The sequence below is a fragment of the Catharus ustulatus genome, chromosome 2, assembly GCF_009819885.2.
Source record: "Catharus ustulatus isolate bCatUst1 chromosome 2, bCatUst1.pri.v2, whole genome shotgun sequence".
Lineage (NCBI taxonomy): Eukaryota > Metazoa > Chordata > Aves > Passeriformes > Turdidae > Catharus > Catharus ustulatus.
In genome coordinates, this window is record NC_046222.1 from 88905472 (window position 1) to 88912384 (window position 6913).

The window sequence follows — 6913 nt, forward strand, 5'->3', positions numbered from 1 at the left end:
ACAGTTTTGCCAAGCTTATGCTGCTGGAGCTGACTGTTTCTGTATCTCTGGTTTGTGTCTCAGGTTGAATTACCTTGGGTAATGTTTAGTTTTGGGTAATCTCAAAGCGTTACTCCTCTAAAGATGAGGTTAGGAAAAATGTGTTCTTTGGAATTTATTTTAAAAATTCGCCACTTTTTTCATTGGAAAGGTCTAGAGATTTTGCTTTGAAAGAAGAAATATGTGTAATGTGGGTTTTGCTTTATTTTAAAAAGAGTTTTCTTTCTTTCTTCTTCTCTTTCTTCTGGACTCTCACAGGGTATATGCTTCTAAAGAATATTTTATGCTTTGTCATGTTAAGCATATTCTATCTCTATGGAACTTTCAAAAAGAAGAGGAAAATTTTCAAAGCAGTTTTATGTCTGGATTACATCAGTAAGGTCTAAGCTTGTTTTCCAAGATCAGTCTCCAAACAGCAGTGAGAAGGAAGTTGAAGCAAATACAGGGAAGAGGGAAGCTAAATTTTTGATGTAGAATGACTCTCATGCACTTTTCAGGTTACATAGATCCCAGCAGTGATGGGAAAATCAAATTGGAGCTGGACGGCGGGAACAGGAGACCCTAGCTGGGACTTGAATGATTGATTTCTAATTCACAAGCTCTCTTATTCATAGCTCACAACTCATAACTCATGCACCTATGAACAAAATAGAGCTGCTAGGGAGAGCTCTTGTTTTTCCTCCTCTGCCATGGCACAGGTGTCACACTGTGAAATTTGAAAGCCTCAGCAATCCAGCAGCTGCTACAGCTTCTTCAGAAACTCTTTGGGTAAGCTGACACCTTTAGCTTGGACATTTGGTCTCCACCACCTCTGGGAGTCAGCAGGTTATGAAGAGATTGCCAGACAAAAGACAGGCAAAGATGATGGCTGCAAGAGACCGCAGGCTGCAGGTGACAATGGCTGCATAGGGACCTTTAGCCCTTTCTGGCCACTTGTCGAGCCCACATGGTGCTTTTGCTTTGGCCAAGCAGCACTGACCCCAGCATACATTAGGGGATAATATACAGCACGTGCCATGTGCTAGCCAAAATCTGAGCAGGGAGTGAGTGAAGAGTCACACCATGGGGAGTCAGCCACTGCAGCAGGTTGTTCACAGATTTTCAACACTTTTTTGGATAAATCCTTGAGCAATATACAGTAATTTCACGAATACAAGCCGCACCAATTTGACCAAAATTTTGGTGGAAACCCGGAAGTGCGGCTAATATTCCGGGGCGGCTAATCTATTAACAAAATTCTAAAAGCTGCCAACACGGAAGTGAGAGCCCGCGGCAGCCCCAAGCCAAGCTGGAGCCCGGCCGGCCCCGGCAGAGGTGGAAAAGCCTGGCAGAGGCGGGGCCAGCAGTGTGGGGGGCGGGCGGCTGAGCCTGAGCCAGCAGGGCGGGGCAGGGAGGGTGGCAGAGCCTGAGCCAGCATGGCGGGGGAGCCCGGGAGAACTGGGGCTAGCAGTGCAGGGGAGCATGGCAGAAGCAGTAAGGCCGGCGGGTGGGGCTGCCTGGCAGCAGGGAAAGCCCAGCAGAATCGGGGCCAGCAGCGTGGGGGAGCCCGGCGGTGCGGGGGCCTGCAGTGCCGGCCAGGGCGAGGAAACGCGGCGGCGGTGCAGACGGGAGGGGGCGGCCGGCGAGCCTGGTGGCGGCGGCGGCAGCCCTGCCGGCGGGGCGAGCGAAAGCGGCGCTCGCGAAAGCGGCGCTCGGCGAGCGAAAGCGCCGCGAGCGAAAGCGCCGCTCGGCGAGCGAAAGCGCCGCTCGAGAAAGCGGCGCGGGGCGGGGCGGGCGCGGCGCTCGCGAGGCGCAGCGCTCGCGAGGCGCGGCGCAGGGCGAGTGAAAGCGGCAGCAGGGCGAGTGAAAGCGGCAGCGGGGCGGGTGGCGAGCCCGGTGGCGGCGGCAGCCCTGCCAGCCAGGCGAGCGAACGCGGCAGCGGGGCGGTGCTGACGGGAGAGGGGGGCCAGCGAGCCCGGCGGCGGCGGCAGCACCACCCGGCCAGCCCCGCCGAGCCGTGGCGCTGAGCTGGGCCACCCGGCCCCGTCGGCAACCATGAGCGGGCCGAGCCTGCCTGGCCCCGCCCCGAGCCAGTAAAGCCCGCTATGCCGCGATCCTGTTACTAATTGGCCAATTTGTGAAAGCTGCGCACGGATTCTCGCGACGAACGAAAGTGCGGCTAATATTCGGGGTGCGGCTTATCTATTGACAAAGACAGCAACATTGTCGAGGCACCGGGGGTGCGGCTTATAATCCGTGCGGCTTGTATTCGTGAAACTACTGTAGTCAGAATTCAGTGTTGATCCTTCATTGAGCAGGATGAAGTACAGGCCTCCTAAATGATCCCTTTTCCCTTGCTGATTCTCTGATAAGAAAGCAGGAGATGTAAGAAACTGGTGGGTCAGAAAAGGTCCTGCTGGGAAGGAAGGGTGTTCACTTCCTGAGTGCAAATGAAACACAGGTTCCTCAGTGTGTGCTTCAACAGGATTAGCAAACATTTATCTACAGAGCAGAGCAGGTTCCAGTTAAGCACAGCATGCTGCTAGTAGTCATCAGGTACTGCATGACCTCAAACCTAAGAGTGTAAATTGAATCAAACCATGTGGCCAAGTAATAACCTTCATGCACTCTCTTTCAAGTTTCCTTTGACTTTTTTTCCTGCCCCCCTCCCCAGTTCACTCAGTGGATATAAGGAAGGCACTTTATCCTGTGGAAAATGGGATATTGATGGAAAGTGTTTTAAGCTGAAGGCCAGAAATATATTTCAGAAATGTTGAAAGGAAATAGTAAATGAGGCACAACATGCAAAAAGCGAAATTACAGTGTACTGTTTAAATAGAATAACATTCCCTTTCTGTCAGTGAGAGCTGGCTGAAAAGGCATGTTTCCTTTCCACGGGTGTTGATTTTTTTTCTTCTTATAAGGCTAGATTTGTTTCAGTTTTGACTTAAAAACATTTCTACAAAAACTTTTTTTGGCTAATCTACAGATCCTCTCTCTAGTCCTGATGAGTGTCAGTTATTCCAATGGCTTTGGGAAGTCCTGTATCACACCATCTATGCAAATTCACCTTCCCAGCTGTGCTCAGGGTACTTGCTTTCCAAAGCTTCTCAGCCTAGGGAGGACTGCTGATGAGCTACTTTGAATCTGGAGACTTCCACTTCTAATTTCCTTGGCTCAGCATCCAACAGCCCTTTTTGAAGTCTAAGATGAGTTCCCCCCAGACATAATTTTCAGTTTCATAACAGTTTGTTCACTCTGAAATATCTCAAGGCAAGCATGCCGGGCTCCACAAACTGTGGTTTTGACAAACTCTATTTTGTCTGAAAATTTCCAGACTGCCCTAGCCTTTACTGCAGAGTTCCTTAAACAAGATTTTTCACAGATGGTCATTGAGTGAATGTTCCTCATTCTTTGTCTGACTGACTGATGCCCTTGTGGTCTCATTTGCAGAAGTGTTGAAACACACAGCTGCAACTGAAGTTAGCAGGAGCATGCTTTGAATACATGGGGTCTGTATATTTCTGCTAGAATTCTGCTGTGGAAGTAGTACAGCAACAAATATTCTGAAAAAGCCCCAGGGGAAATAAATCCTGATCTGAAAGCAAATATAGTGCAGTAAGCCAAGAGGCATGCTTTGGAAAAAGTGTGAGGAAAAGTTCTAAAATCATTGCTTGGGTACTGGACATTGTGTGCAATGAATGTGACGGGGATCGTAATGGGAAGGCCAATATGAGAGTATACCAAGTAACTTCTGCTACAAGTAGGAGGACTGAGACTGCAAATACAATTTTGGCCCATCTTCACTGTGAGCATTTAACGTTACATTGGAACATTTGATGGAGGTTTGAGACAGGATATTCAGGGACCTCTTTCTATTTCCTTCACTAAAAAGGGAAGCTCCTTTCCTCAGAAACCTCATACAAACTACTTCAGGTAGCTGTGGAAGGGTTGGTGACAGTTCTACCTGTTCTTAGAAAGTGTTTGTCTTGACATTAAGGGAACTTGAAAACAGCCACTTCATAAGTCCTGGCACCACGAAGAGCAGACCTAGCATTTTTAAAGGGGGAAGAGTAAGGGGAAAAGTTTTGCCAGAGGACAGCAGATAGACACTGTCTGGTGGGAAACTGCTGTCTCAGAATTCCTTATCTAGCTTTGTTCGTCTTCAGAACAGGAAAGTCACAAGGATGACAGGGATTTGAAAAGCTAAATGAGTCTGTTTTGCAATAAACACTCTTAACTTTTTTTCCTTTCTTTAAGAGTCAATTTTCCATCTCCCCACCACCCCAAGAAGGAGATAATGAGAGCAAAGTGAGTGGATGGGGTGAAGTGCCCATCTGATGTGATGGCAAGTGGGAGAGGTAACAGAGATGTAGCTGTTGTGGAAGGGATGAATGAAAACGAGACAACAGCAAGAGAACAGTCATGCTGCTGCTGCTGCTGCTGCTGCTGCCTGTCTTCATTGCTCCATGCAACCTTTCAGTCCTGTGGTAGTGTGGCATTTAATCACAACTGGTAATTTGAGAGGTCACACTTACATCTCTATTCAATTATCAGTCACAAATACCAGCCAAAATTATCAGTGCCCAATCTGTAAAATTATACCAGTGATGCTCTGTTGGGCTGCTACACTGGAAGTGAGTCAGGGCTGATGCAAACAAGCAAAGCAGGCAGATGAGAAATGTGGTTGAGTCTGACATTCTTTGTCTGTAAAAGTATGATGGTACACTTCCCTACCTCTTAGGCTGCCAGAAATACATCTTCCACCATCAGTGTATGCAATGAGCAGCAGAAACAGGAGAAGCGTGTAGTCTGCTACTTTTTCCATCTCTTGTTTTCTTTCTTTCTTTACTTGTCCTTTCCAAAATCCCTTTGTCCATCCTTATTTGTCTCAGTGCTCTCTTGCATTTATCATTATGATATTCAGAACACAGACACACAAAAAAAAAAAAAAAAAAAAACCAAAAAACAACAACAAAAAAAACAAGGGGGGGAAGTGGGGAGAAGAAGATAATTTTAGTGCCTCCATCATTAGTTTTTGTTGGATATCCTCACACAGTCATCACCATCCTCACCACCAGAGAGCAAAGTGTGGCAGGACCCATGGGTCTGTCCCCACCAGGGCACCGAGCCACAGCTCCCGTCCCTTCCATCCCAGCACAGAATGAGCTGCTCATGAACACTCCTCTCCCCTATAAACACACTGTATCCCTTCTGACACTGCAAATGGAAATGGGAAAAAAAAGAAAGAAAAAGAGAAAAAGGAACTAAAAGCTTCTGGAGCACCAGTGCCAGTGAAGTAAGCTTTTCTGCCAGATTCCATGGTTAATTGTGATTCTTGTAGAATCATGGAATATCCTGAGTTCGAAGGAACTTACAAGGATCTTCAAAATCCAACTCCTGGCCCTGCTCAGGCCAGCCCCAAGAATCACACCAACACACACAAACATTCTAAGAATGTTGGTCACTGCTCTGGTTGGATTAGGCCCACCTTGTTATTAATTCTCACTTACGTCTATTCACATACCTGAATCTAAACACTCTCAATGCATATGTAAGCTCAGCCTGGTATGAGAAATTATAATTTATTTACCCATCATTTCCCTCCATGAATGGATCCTTCTCCAACCTCTGAACAGCCAAAAGATTTGTTTTGTTTGTTCTTGCTAACCAGGTTGAAAAGCAAGGTTGGAAAGAAGAATATTTTTTCTGTAATTTAGAAGCCACTGCTTTGAGAATTTTTCTATAAATCCTTTTGCTCGCCTTGATTTAATATCATAGAGGCAAGAAGAAAAATAAGTCCTTTTATTGACATAAATATCTTACCTTTTTTCATAGAATAGAGTGCCTATATCTATCTTCACATTTTCATTGGTTTCTAATATACCTTTCATTTTAGCTGAAAACCTCTTTTCTGTTAAACTGGGAATAATGTAAACCCCATCCCTTTGATCCTACACTCTAATTCAGAGCTTTAGAGCTGATATGTTGTTTTAGTCTGGTCAAATATTTGCTTCTTTAGAGATGGTGATTGCTTATATGTATTCATTAGTTCTCTTCACAAAGGAATTGTGAAACTGATCCCTTGGGATGCACAAACTTCCTGACTGTGCAGAACAGCCAGGCAAAATGGCAATATTACACACTGTTGTGGCTAAACAGTGCTTTATTGCTCAATTTTCTTACCCTAATGGTTATGAATATAGGAGATCACATTGACCTTCTTTAAACACTCAGGACAAGGTTCTTCTGACTTACTGAAGAAATCAGCATCTGCCATGAGGAGGCCTCACCTCCATGTTTTGAGGTAACTATCTGGTGCCCAACTGCAGCCCATAGAGAGGCACTTCTGTGTCAGTTTGACTTTTACTTATGTAAATGATTCATGGCTGAGGTTAGTCATAGTGAGAATTACCTCTTTTTTTCTCTGTGACTAAAAGACACTCAACACCTCGTACAATGTAGCTATCCAAACTTAGAATAAGCAGATAATGGCATATAAAAACAAATGAAAGAGGATAGCCTTCATGGCATGATTTGTAACTTGACTTTTAATGGGATTAACAGATCAAGAGCAACCTGGCTGAAAAGGACTTGGGAGTGGTAGTGGGTGAGAGGCTGCACTTGACCCATCAATGTGCACTTGGAGCCCAGAAAGCCAAACATGTCCTAGGCTGCATCAAAAGCAGCAGGGTGAGAAAGGGGATTCTGCCCCTCTGCTGTGGTGAGACCCCACGTGCAGTGCTGCATTCAGCTCTGGGGTCCCCAGCCCAGGAAGGACATGGACCTGCTGGAGCAAGCCCAGAGGAGGGACACCAAGATGGTTAGAGGGATGGAGCACCTCTCTTGTAGAGACAGGCTGTACCAGCTGATGTTACCCAGGATGTTTTGTAAA